A 13,794-nucleotide genomic window follows, 5' to 3' on the forward strand; every position below is an offset into this window, starting at 1 on the left:
CTGCAGTGGCTACAGTCACAGAAAGAGAAAAATGTGAAGTATTGCAGGTAGGCCTTATCCCTTCAGCAATTCCATTTTCACATCCAGCACTGCCCAGGTGTCTGGATGGCCTGTCCTAAACATTTAGACCATCCATAGGGCCTGAAAACATGAGTTTCAAGCTGTGGGTGTCAAATCTAACATGGCATTGTGATTTCAGATAGAAAAGTGTGCAGAAATATGATCTGATTACATAAGGAGTATTATTTTCAATCTGTTTTTAGACATATGGTTACCACTTTAAGGAGGAATGCTTATTTCTGTGCAAAATAACCGTCAGTTACAACCTCAAAGTATTTAAGAAATACCAAAAATCAGTGAAGTCAGAAGCCAAAGACAGAGAAGAACCGAGACATTTCAGAGGAGTCTGACACTTGAATAAGAGGATGGAAACTAGAGTACTGGCTCTAGAAAAGGACAAGTCAGAAGGATCAGCTACGACAGGAGATTCCTGCTGCTCTTTATATCTGACAAAGGAGTAAAGGACCATGTTTCATTTCTGTTTTATTCAGCACTAGAGCTACTGTTCTCTTTTTAAATAAAGACCACTATTTTCCCCACAGAAATCTGCAGAGTGACTGAAGTGTAAAAAACAGACAGTTAAGTTTGTGAACTGTAAAGATTTTTCCATTACAAGACTGTAGAAATTCTTATTTTATATTGGGTATAGTATGCCTGGACTTTGATTTTCAACTTAATAAAGTTGTTTTTAAAGAAACTCAAGAATGACACCTGCATTTTGTTCTACAATATGTGTGTGTGTGTGTGTGTGTGTGTGTGTGTGTGTGTGTGTGTGTGTGTGTGTGTGTGTGTGTGTGTGTGTGTGTGTGTGTGTGTGTGTGTGTGTGTGCAATATGAGTGTTGACTGAATCACACTTAAAACCTATTTTTTGTTGCAGAGGGAGAAGACCCTCTGCACCACACCATATGGGCTGTTTGCCCCTCACACTCCACTTATTTAATTAAACATACTAACTCCACAGTCACACAACAGAGAACAAAAGAGAAAAAAAACACAATGAAACACTGTTTCTAAACACAAAACATACCAAGTGTACACTTTACACTTTTCAGTCAGGATTTTGCCAAATGTGATTTCAGAACAAAAATGCATTTCAGTGAGTCTGTGTATCTGCATCTGGCCTGTAATAAACTGTTGTTTTGTCCAGGACTGATTTTCACATGGCCACTGATTGCAAGAATGGTCTCTGACTCCCCATGACCCTGAATAAGGTAAGGTATGGTATTTTCAGTAACAACTTATACAAAAAAAGTTGCTGAAATCTCACTACCTACATAAAACTGGAATCCATCCATCTCTCTCTCTCTCTCTCTCTCTCTCTCCTAATTGAAGTTGAAAAAATCCTGTAGGTTATTTCAGGGCATCCTGTGAAAACATGTACTTGTAAATTAAATTATTTTAATCATTATTTAAGTTCCCTTTAATATTTGCATAACTGAGTAACAGTACCATGTCATATCCCTTTATCTATAGTAAGACTCAGATCAGTGAAGGAAGTGATCGATCCATACTTGTAGTAGTCAGAGCCAAACATCTATGTTGTTAAATTGTGGATGGTAAAGGATTTATTTGTTTATTTGGCAAATTATCTTTCTTTTTGTGCTATGACTCAGACCAGAACTTTTGTAAATGGCCCTTATATATATTAAAAAGTATTAATCCTAAATGATTAAAATATGAAACATAGATATGTGTAAAACAAACACCCATGTATAGAGCCGTCTAAGAAAATTATTTTTTTTTATTTCAGTTTTTGTTTGTTCTACACTTTTTATATCAGAATTACAAACATTATCTGGGCTCCTCTTCCTTCTTACCCTGGGTTTGTAAGATTTCTCTATTTGTGTTACTTACAATGTTTTGAATTAGCGTATATTTTTCTACCATAGCTTATATTTTTTCTACTATATTCTAAGTTTGTTAGACATAAAAGGAAGCATTAGCAAAGTCGGTATACATTAACAAACATCACTGGGCATGGTGAGACAGGCATGTTTTGTGCTTCAGATCCACCTTCTTATTTTGCTGCACAGTCCCACTTATATTCCATTTACTAATTAAATATGTGGTTCACCCTGAGAGACCACTAATCATGGCTTTTAGGCAGACATGTCAGATCACACGACCCTTATGTAGTCTTCCAAGACTTCTCAGCTCAAAGGTTATATGTGGCATTCAGTTAAAAACATAGATGAGTGTGGTATCTCTTTCAGGTAACATTCCGGAATCTTTGCTCATTACTATCACTATTAACTCACAATAGACTGGCATTTAATGTTGCAGTACAAGGAAGGCAGAGTCCTTCCTCCTGAGGTATAAAATGTTGCCATGCTGACAGTATCACCAGATGACTGATTGCAGCAGGTGTTCAGGGATTGGCAGACATTAGCACTGCCATTTTGCTAATTAGCAATTGTGAAAAACAACCATATGAAATTAAGAATTTCCTTTTGTGTACCCTTTAATAATAATGTCCATTAATGAGCATCATAGTGTCAAAAAAGTTCAGTTTTTATTGTACAAGCTGTGTATTTGTCTACATGCAGTGCAAATAACATTTATTTTTCATGATATTGCTTATAATTTTCTGCATCAAATACTCCAGTATCCTTTTATGATTTCTCACTATCATTAGCTGCAGGGTAACAACAGAAAAGGACAGAAGATACAAGAAAAAATTCAACATTTTTCATAACTGTGGCCAAGGCTATTGCTGATTGTCACTGTACGGAACACACTAAATCATTTAGGAGTAAAATGGATATATTCTTTCAGTAAAATAAAATTGCAATGAGATAATATGATGGAAAGCCCAAACAGTGCGTTTCAGACACATTTATTTGAGTACATCCATTACTGTGTTAAAAAGCTGTTACTGCTAGACTTTTGTAAACTTGATGAAGCATGACGGTTATCAACACAAAACCCTTTCATCACAGCTGAAAGCATGAAATGCTACTCTTTAGCAATCCATGCTGCCCTGCAGGGACTTTATTTTTAAATAATTATTTCATCAGCCAGAAAAAAATAATTACATATGCTAATTATTAATCACAAGAATAAATCTTCCTGTCACATAAATTCATTTTCTTAAGGCACAAGAAACCCACTAAAATGAATGACTTCATGCACCGCTACAACATTATTAAGGCAATCACAATCATCCAAGATCATAGCCTCACAGGATTAATTCAGCAAGTAGTCATGATACAAGGGCTACGACATTATATTCATTGTGTCTAAGTAATAGGTGGCAATGTATTTAAGGCAAGGTCACTTAAACAATGGCTACTAGAAAAGGAAGTTTTAAACATGCTTAAACATAAAATATTTAGTCTTTCATAAGATCGTTCAGACAGAATAAGTAATATATACATTTTAGATTGTACTGTACTTAAGGAAAAAACAGAAAGAAAACTGTTACAAATTATAATTATCATCTACTGTTACTTTTTATTAAGTACCAAATGAGACCTAATATTGTCCTTTCACTTCTCCAATTCAAACAGTGCCTAAGCAGACAGCTTTCTATGTAACTCTATATGTCCGTAGGTCTGTAATTTTACTATTACTTTTTAACTATACTAAATACATTTTCATCAGTGTAACAAAACAGTAGTACTCTAAGCATGTTTACAGGATTTAGATTGTAGCTTACTTCCTTGCACTGACCTACCATGTTCATGTATTGTGATCTGACATACAACATTCTGTCAGATATATACAAGTAAATAGGTTCTCGTACCCTTACATATTAACACTTGTACAATGACACTTAGATTAGGACTGGGATTACATACGACACCACTCCCAGTAAATATAAGTCCCTTACAAAAATATGTGCAGTACTAATCACATAGTTATAGGTGACACTCCTCCATACTTAAAAAGAAAAAGGTCTACATTATGCACAAATACTTTAATTCATCTATGTGCAATGTAAGCACAGGAAACATTAACATTTGGAAAATACACATTTTCAATTCATTCAAGTATGCACAGTCATCGTACTTAACTTTTTTATCAGTCTACCATATCTCAGATGTTTTCACAGATCACTTTTGTTGTAACTGTCATCTTTCTAATCACAAATAGCATTACTCTAAAATGATACAATTGGTTTACACTCAAATGAAAGTTCTGTCATACTCTGCTTATCATCAGACGTAATTGTAGATTCCTGATGCACCTCATTGTCCACCAATTGACCAGTTTCTTTCCCTGAGGACATCTGTGGCATTTTTTTTCAAACTCTGGTTTGGACAAGAACTTTTCATTGTGATACTTCACACTGTTCTGATCACTAGCCAACTGCGTAAACGTTAACAGTGGAGCCTAGAATATTTTACTCTCTGTAGATGTTTCACGCTTTCTTCTGTATGCTCTATTTCCTTCATCTCGTCTGGTAGACAATACAGAGGATTAAGGTTATGAGTTGCTAATAAGCTGCTTTCTGTAGTCCAAGGTCCTGGGTTTGACTCATCCCACATCGATTTGTCTACTGTGTGATCTAGAAAGTCTCTTAACCAATCAGTGCTACCAGGTTGCCCCTGAAAAGGAACATTTTTATACAGTGGGCATACCAAGTCAACATCTAAATAAAATAAACTGGGTAAAACCTCAGAAAGCCTTTTATACTGAGATGTGCAGCTTCACTCACTCTTTTCCAGTTTTGAAGAATAGCAAGATTACACCCAGGTTTGTCAGAATAAAACTTCTGCTTCTGCTGTCTTTCTTAAAGCAGTGCTACTGTTTACTGTCCTGAACTGATCGAGTGAATGCTATCAACAGTTTGGCTTTTAAGCATCTACAGTTATAACACTGAGCTAGAAATGTTTTAGACAGGTCAAATAATCAAAGACTATTTGCATTTATGTATGAGGTTTTATATTGTTTGACTCATGCATTCTACTTGCTAGTTATGTTGTCGATACCTGAAACTAGGTGTATTACATCAAAATTCTCACTGGTTACAACATTCCTAGCTCACAAGTTGAGTACTATTATCCATACTACTGCTTCTGCAATTTCATATTTTTCAAATACTGACTTCAACACAATAATGACAGTTTCACTTGTCATAAACATCCACAACTACACCATATACAGAAAAAAATGTGAATCCTTGTGATAAGTTCACTCCTTAGTCATCCAAGGTAAAGGATGAATACAGCAAGGTATTAACTTCTCTTTCTGCTTCTAACTTCTGAACATACTGCATGCAATTTACAGTTTACAAATACCTGTTCTGTTTGCTTTGGCATACCAAGCCCTTTCCTTGCAGTTCCAAGGATCATATGTTATCCACTCCACAGTCCTGTTATCTCCAGCTCCTTTAAAAGAATACACATATTAATAACCATATATCACACTATATGTAAGTGCTACTAATTTGTCATTTATGTATTGCTATAAGCAAGCAATAATGGCTGACAGGATGGCCAGTTCTGGGAAATAATTGACCCTTGGGGGTGACATAGTGTTCAACACCGTGAAAATCCACCATTTCCATGTCCACTGTTGAGGACACTATTACACTTAGAAAATGGGCTAGTGGTAAAATTATGTTTTAATGTTTACTGTTATAAAATATACTTATTTTTTATACTTAAATCATTGCTGCCTCTGAAGTATAATGTAGTCTTGATAGCTTGTCAAGAATTGCTTTATTTTGGGTAAAGTAATAAATAACTAGTTTAATTAAAATAAAAGATGTTTCAATGAAAAACTAGATCACATACAGCAATTGTTGCATACCGTATTGAAAACTTTCTGAATAGGTGTATAGTTTGACTTTCAGGGAAAACCATTCTGTCTGATGCATGATGGTAAATAGATGCACCTACTAAAGCAAAACACTTCATGTTTTAGAGATAAATCTAGCACAACTGTAAAAACAGCAAATGAGTCAATCTCTATGCACTATGAGCACAATTTTAACACAATGCAGCTTTATCAGAGCTGTAAGGATGTAGAAAGAGCATAATTAATTAATTTCAAGCTACAAAGATATCAATTATTTTCATTTAACAGGCAGCCAGATCTAGGACATGATCACCAATATAAAAGGCATACTGATGTTGTGATATGCTTTGTAAAATTGATAACATCTCATGCATCTTATAAAATAAATCTTTCCTGCCTTACATAACAAGAATAACATTTTTCTCCCAAAGTACAATGGTAATTTTTGAATGTATTTCTTACATATGAAGTTTGATGTGTTGTTTGAATGTTGAGCAACAAAAGATGGAGGCATAGAAAGAATCTTAATTTATAAATTATAAATTGTATGTAAGTCACAGATATCATGCATGTTTGTGATGTTTCACAGCAAAATAAAGGTATTCATACAGCCTGACAGAAAATGATTGTGTCTAGTCTGTGCATTACTTGTGAAATGTATTAATATAAAGTTTTCTACATACAGGTTAATCCAGCTGTTTCAGTCTTCTCTTCCTAATGAATGTCTTTGAAAATAACTACAGTTTCCTTCAGACCAGGTGTAAGAAAACATTAGTTATTACTGGGCAGACAATCAGAATACTGAAAGGAGCTATTTAACTGTTTTATAAAACTGTATATAAAAGTATGGGTGATAAGTTATCAATATTTGACCCTGGTACTTGTAACATGATACCTTAAAGATTTTACTGGTCAATATATGCTTTGTTACAGAGAGTTAGCAAGTACCTGCTTACCGCTGTCCTTTGTGTACAGTTAAGCAGATGCGCTTTGTGCATGAGAGTGTTCTTTACAAAGTAGAATATAGATATCTGTTACAAACATGCATTTTTTATTTATTTTTCCTTTATTTTAAAGTTCTAGTCATTTACAGTATTTGCTGATGTTAGCAGAATACTTATAATTATCAAGGATGAGGACACGGCTGCAGTTTTCAATTATTATTTTGGTGGTGGTTTATGGATTTAGTGCCATAAATAAACCCTGTTGTTTTTCACTGGGCTCTCCCTGTACTTTAGTTCACCCTTTTGGAACACTGAATGACCAATGGGACATCACTGTTTTCTAATCACGTTTTCACACCATTTTCTAATCTAATTTACTAAGTATGAGATTAACTTTAACTATAAATGTATATGTTAAAGAAAGTTCCACGGGATTAATGATCTGATTTCTGTACTATAACTGCATATACTTCACTGTTTACCACTGATTACAATGAGAGTTGAACTACACAATGAGTCAATCGGTTGACACTCTCCTAAGAAAATTAAGTATCATAGGCAACAGTCCCCATATATAATGACAGTATCCCCTCACTTGTCTTTCATTGAACTATGCAGAAAAACTGCAACCTCTCCACAGAAACATTCATAAATGTGTATGTGAACAGATAAGAGACATGTAATTTATTCACAGACCACATCCCAGTTATTCACAAATACTGAGTCATTATCTAGTAAGTACCAACAATCTAAAGCAAACAAAAGTGTAACTATTAAAAATAGGGAGTAAGTATTCAAAATTTTGGAATACTGCACATCTGTGGTACAGAGAAATAATTAAACTTCAGAATGTACGTGTCACTGTGGGCTGCCACGGTGGTGCTGCGGTTAGCGTTGCCGCCTCACAGCAAGAGGTTCTCTGGTTTGATCCTCAGCTGGGATGCCTTCTGTGCAGAGTCTGCATGTCCTCCCTGTGGTTGCATGGGTTTCCTCCCACATCCCAAAGACATGCTGTAGGTGGATTGGACACACTAAATTGGCCCTAGGTGTGAGTGTGTGCATGTGTGTGCCTTCTGTGGAAGGTTGGGTGCCGGGCTGGCAACTCGATACTGTAAAACTCCACTGCTAATCATGAGCGGATGGTGATCCGCTGTGGCGACCCCTAACCGGGAAAAGCCGGAAGAAGAAGAATGTACATGTCACTGTAGGTTCAGAGGTAGGTACTAGGCTATCTGCCTGAAGGCATTTATAAGCCTAGCCAAAATGTGCTGGCTTTCGCTGCCCCCCTTAGATTAGTTCCCTGTGCCTCTGTCCAGCAGAGCCACTGAAGTGATCCCCAAAGTAAACTTTCTGTTTCCCATCCACTCGTCAAGGTTTCTTTTGAAGAGTGTTAGCAAGGAGCTCTGCCTAATGTAGATTGGGATCTTGTTCCAAAGCAGGGGAATTCTCTGGGAAAGGAATCTATCCCTCCAGCATGTCCTATTTATTGTTGTGGTGAGGTTTAGATCCCTAGAGGGTGTGGCTCGAGGGGATAAGGTTTTCTTTAGGTGGAGCATGTCCATCAATTCTGGGTTGGACATGGCCTTGTATGTCAGGCAGAGATCACCTCTGAGTAGGCGGTATGCAATAGACTACAACTGGAGTTTCTTCAATCAAGCTACATAGGGCATTGGTTTGAGGCCAGTGATCCTCTTGGTGAGGTACTTCTGTGGTCTTTCCAGCTGTTGCAGGTGTCTTGTAAGGTACATTCCAAATGGGGCATTGTACTCTATGATGGGTCTGATGAGTGATGAGTAGAGGGGCACAATAACCTCTTTTGATCCGGATGTGAACCCTTTTGTGATTAGGTGGGCCACGTGGAAGGATTTTCTAACCACTTTGGCAATGTGATTATCAAAGGTGAGATTACTCTCTACTTGGGTCCCCAGATCCCTTATTACATCTTCCGTATTTAGGGGACTACCACCTATGTGGTAGTTTGTGGGTACTTTGTTTTTTCCAAAGGGGATGACTATGCACTTTTTGGCATTTAGCTTGAGGTCGTGATTTTTGACACCAGGTATCCGTCTCAGTGAGACCGTTTTGGAGGATGTCTGTGTCAGCCGGAGAGTCAATTATCGCCCCTAGATTGCAGTCATCTGTGAACTTGGTCAGCCATAGTCCTCCTGTGCTTGCCCATACCTCTGAGAAGTATATGCCGAACAAGAAGGGTCCTAGGGCTGAGCCCTGGGGAACGCCACTTATAACCAGTTTAGAGTTGGACCTAGCTCCCACAACTCTCACCATGTGGGTTCTGTCTGTGATCCAGTTGGCAACCCATCCTGTGATGTAGCAGTTTATGTTCAGGCTGTTGAGCTTGTCTGTAATACCAGAATGGGGAATGGTGTTGAAGGCATTAGCGAGGTCTAGGTAGGCTGTGTGTACCACCTTTCCCTCGTCTATAGCCTTGGTAACTGTCTCAAAGAAGTCCACCAGGTTTAGGAGGCATGATCTGCCCTTAACAAAGCCAAACTGTGTAGGTTCCAGAGTTTGGAGGTTCCCAATGTCTCTGTTAATGAGTTCCATGATGATGTGCTTCATAGCCTTGCAGACCAAGCTAGTTAGGCTTATAGGGCGATAGTTCCCGGGGTCTATTGTGGCTCCACCTTTGTGGAGCGGAATAACCGTTGCTGTGCGTCACTCTATGGATAGGTAGCCTGTAGAGAGGCTGAGTTTGAACAGTGTGTTTAGGTGAGGGGTTAGTTCGTCTTTGAGCTCATGTAGGATGCAGCCTGGGACACCGTCCAGTCCCATTGATGCTGTGTTTTTGGCTTTGGAGAGGGCTGTTTTAACCTGAGTGTCTGTGATTTCAGGGACTCTACATTCCTCTGGTATGGTTATGGTCCCTTTTGGGGGTGAGAGGGGGGTAAAGTTTGCGCTGAACCTGTCTGCCAGGATGTTGGCGATATCGGTCGGTTCAGTGTATTTTGTGCCATTCTGCACTAACTCTGAGCAGATCTGAGCATTGCCACTTAGATTCTTGATGTAGCTAAAGAATGCCTTGTGGTTATCTTTGGAGTTTTTGGCAATTTTTCTTTCAAATCTCACCTTGGATGATTTTATGAGGGATCGTAGTTTCTTGCTGATACTGATCAGGGATGTCTTCCCTTCTTGGGATTTTACTCTTTTCTGTACTAGTTTCCTCCTTCTATTGTATAGCTTGTTTATGGCAGGAGTCCACCAGACTGGTTTCCTTTTCTTGGAGGAGTGAGTCTTGGTTTTGCTTTGGATGGCACGATCCATGCATTCTTGTAGCTGCCCGTAGAATGCATTAGTAAAGGATTTTGCAGCTTGGACAGTGTTATCCTTCAGCATGGGAGCTTTGAAACTTTCCACCTCGGTCTTAAGTAATGTGAAGTTTGCCTTTGAAAAGTTTTAAACGGTGGTTTTCTTGTCTGGGGGTGGGGGTGGGGGCGGAATATGGATATCCAAAGTGATTTGTTTATGGTCAGATCTAACCAGTGAGGGGTTGACCTCTGGTGTGGAACACCGGTCGCCCATGTTGGTGATGACCAGGTCCAATATGTTGTTACCTCTGGTGGTAGTGTTGACCAGTTGAACCAGGGCGTTTGAGTTTATAAATTCTAAGAAAAGTTGGGCAAGGGAGTTAGTACTTGAGTAGTTCTCCCAGTTAATGTTTGGGCAATTGAAATCACCCAATATTAGGGTGTTTGGTAGGACCTTTATGTTTCCCAGTGTTTCCAGAAATGCAAAATGGGGGTCCTGGGACATGGTGGGTAATCTGTAGCAAGCTATAATTTGAATTGCAGTTTTGCCCATTGTTAGTTGCACGTGGATAATCTCTGAAGCATCGTGCTGTGCCACTAACCTGGAGGTGTGGTTATCCTTGATGAATATGGATATACTCCCACCTTTTGTATTTCAGTTTGGGTTCTGTGGCTGAAATGTATGGTATGAGTTGTAGCCTGGTAGTGCTGAGGTGCTCTCTGGAACCTTAAACCAGGTTTCTGTTACTGCACATATATAAATTTTCTCCATACTGAGGAGTGCCTCAAGTGCGTGCATTTTGAGGTTTAGACTTCTGGCATTGAGTAGCATTACCCTCAGTTTTTTGTTACTTGTGCTATTTACGGTGGTGGGTTTGTCTTTTGAGCTTTGCCTAAAAAAGGCACTATGGGGTGGCAAGAGCCTTGGCCAGTATTCAAAAGCCTAAGGGTGACAGGAGCAAGCCATCTCTAGCAAAGCAGTGTGGTTTGTCAAGCATGTCATCCCATGCTGACAGACACTGGATCCCCTTTGAATGACACCAGAAACTTAGCCAATTATTGAAATCGAGAATTTTTTCTTTATACTGTGGTATCATTCTTGGTGAGGGCAGGATGCTACTCAGGGTCATACCGGCTTGGGCTACGTGATCAGAGAGCTCTTCCATGTCTCTCTTCATGTAGTCCAGGGAGGTACGGCTCAGGTCATTCACACCAACATGGACAATGACAGAGTCATATTTGTACTTGTTCTGGAGTGACCTGAGTGCTTGTGTTATGCGGTGGATCCTGGCACCCAACAGGCAGCTAACAGTAACCTTCTCCTTATTCAGCCTAGTGAGTGGGACATCAGTGTGCCTGACTATAGAGTCACCTATTACTAGTATGTTGGTATGTTATTTTGCCTTAAGGGCTGTAATTGCATGGCACACTGGTTGTATGAAGTATATGTTTGATGGTTTGTGTTGGGGGGTGGAGGTTGCTTGGATTCTTGCTTTGGAGGTCTCTGTTGGTTTTGCAGATATTTATTTAGAGCCTCCAAGTATGCTTTCGTGTATTTATGTGTGTTTTTGCCAGTGCCATACCTCTCAACCTGGAAACATCAAAAATCTGGACAAGGCCCATGAAAAATAGGTACAAATCTGTACGCTAATTAACATCTAATTTGCATACATAATTACATAACCCCACTCCAATGGAATTGTGGGATAGCTACTTTTAAACACAAACTGAAGAACAGACAACCAAAATATGGCACTAGAGTCTCCCTGCAGTCATCCCAATGTCCCATTACCCGGTTATTTCGGCCCATTTACCATAAACACTAATGTGTGCATACTGCTTTACTTCTACAATGATTTATTTATTTATTTATTTATTATCAGTTTGATTACCGGGGAAGTCCACTGGGCCAAGAAGTGCCCATTTTCAGTGGAGGCCCGGGGAGAAAAGCTCCATAAACACTTTAATACATATAGGATACAACATGTAGGATAAAGGTTGCAAAGTGAAATACATACAATGCAGGTTTGCAAAAATATCAATAAAGGTTACAATGTGAAAATACAAGAGTTAGATTCAAACATTTGAGACATAGTATACATTATGAGATGGTTTAACAACTTGACTGCAGAGGGTTGTTTTTTTTTTTTTTAACAATATTTACATGTTAGGAGTTAGTTAAATCTGCTGGTTTGGATTTTATTTTTACATTTTACAGCACAAAAACAATGCAGAAACACTAAGACACCTGCTAAACAAAGCAATACTGGCTCACAATGAAAATAGGCTTGGCATTAAAACTTCTCTGCCCTTGAAACTCACATTCATTGAAACAGCATTGAAACCCACACCACACCCAAAGAAAATGAATGTGGCCAGGGGTGGATAAAGATTACCTTTGGGCTGTTTTCAAATCACTGGCCCCTTGGACACAAAACAAGAAACATTCATGTGTTCTTTTCTTTGATACACCTTCCTGACTTTATTAAATTATATTCCTTGTATAATACAACACACTTGTTAGACTTGTTAGACAGAGCATATTCTAAATTTATTGTTTGAACATTTTTTTCAGTAGACTGTACTGTACGCAATGAAACAAAACGCATGAACCAATAATGACAAAACTGACCAATTCAGAATATTTCCATCATAAAAGATTACTTCCACACCCACAATATAAATAGAATGACAGTAGTGTAAGCCATAGGCATCTTGCACAGCGCCTCGCATTTATTTATAATTTCATTTATTTTGGGGGGGGGGGACAAAAATGCTTACTCCTGTTCAGAGTAATCAATAACTGTTTTTGGAACTATTAAACTCATCACATTTCCTTCTGTCATCTTTGAATTGCTCATTGTGATAACATTTTCCTATTTATACATATCAGTAGCAGCTAGCAAACTAGTATTTGAATTGACTGGTGTTGTCAGTAACCTAAGATGTTACATTCAACCACCAAAACCTAAAACTGATAAGGACAGTCATTCAAAAACTGTTAAATTTAGCCTTGACTAAAGATATTCTGAAGTCAGTAGTTCACTGATCACAGTTTTCTGAAATGTTTGAATTTAGCTTTCTGTTTCTTTCTTTCTTTTCCTACAAAATACTTATCAAGCTTTATCTGTGTAGGACTATAACAAGCTAACCAGTTTTCAACAGTCTTCTCTAGTTAGAGGAGACAGAGGCCTTTCTCAACAAGATCAGTGCTACACAGGCTAGGATTACATGATACTGCAGACAGACTTCATGTAAGGAGCCTGGGCGCGCGTGCATACATATACACACACACACACACACACACACACACACACACACACACACACACACACACACACACCTCTGCAGTTACCGTAAAGAACTTCCCAAACAGCAGATTCAAACATTCCCATTAAAGTTCTCTGCAGTTACCTTAAAGTTCCCAAATGACAGTTTCAGACATTCCCATTAAAACTCTCAGCAGTTACCTAAAATAAGTTCTCAAACGGTAGTTTCAAACATTCCCATTAAAGCTCTTCTTGCTCCGTTCCCGGCTAGTTGCTTCTCGCTCGCATTTGGATTGCCATTCTGAAGCTCCATTAGTTGCTTCATTTGGACTGGCATTCTGAAGCTCCATTCTGTTTCCCACTCACAGTAATGCTCAAATTAGAGCTGCATTTGTGGCCAGCCGGAAGAGCTTCCTTTAGCTCAATTCTGACTGGCTGGATGGCCTGACGGCACTGACATCATCGCACACGTGATGACATCATCGCCGACAGCGCAAAATTAAAAAGAA

Source organism: Protopterus annectens, chromosome 14.part0, assembly GCF_019279795.1.
Source record: "Protopterus annectens isolate FY-2018-M chromosome 14.part0, PAN1.0, whole genome shotgun sequence".
Taxonomy (NCBI): domain Eukaryota; kingdom Metazoa; phylum Chordata; order Ceratodontiformes; family Protopteridae; genus Protopterus; species Protopterus annectens.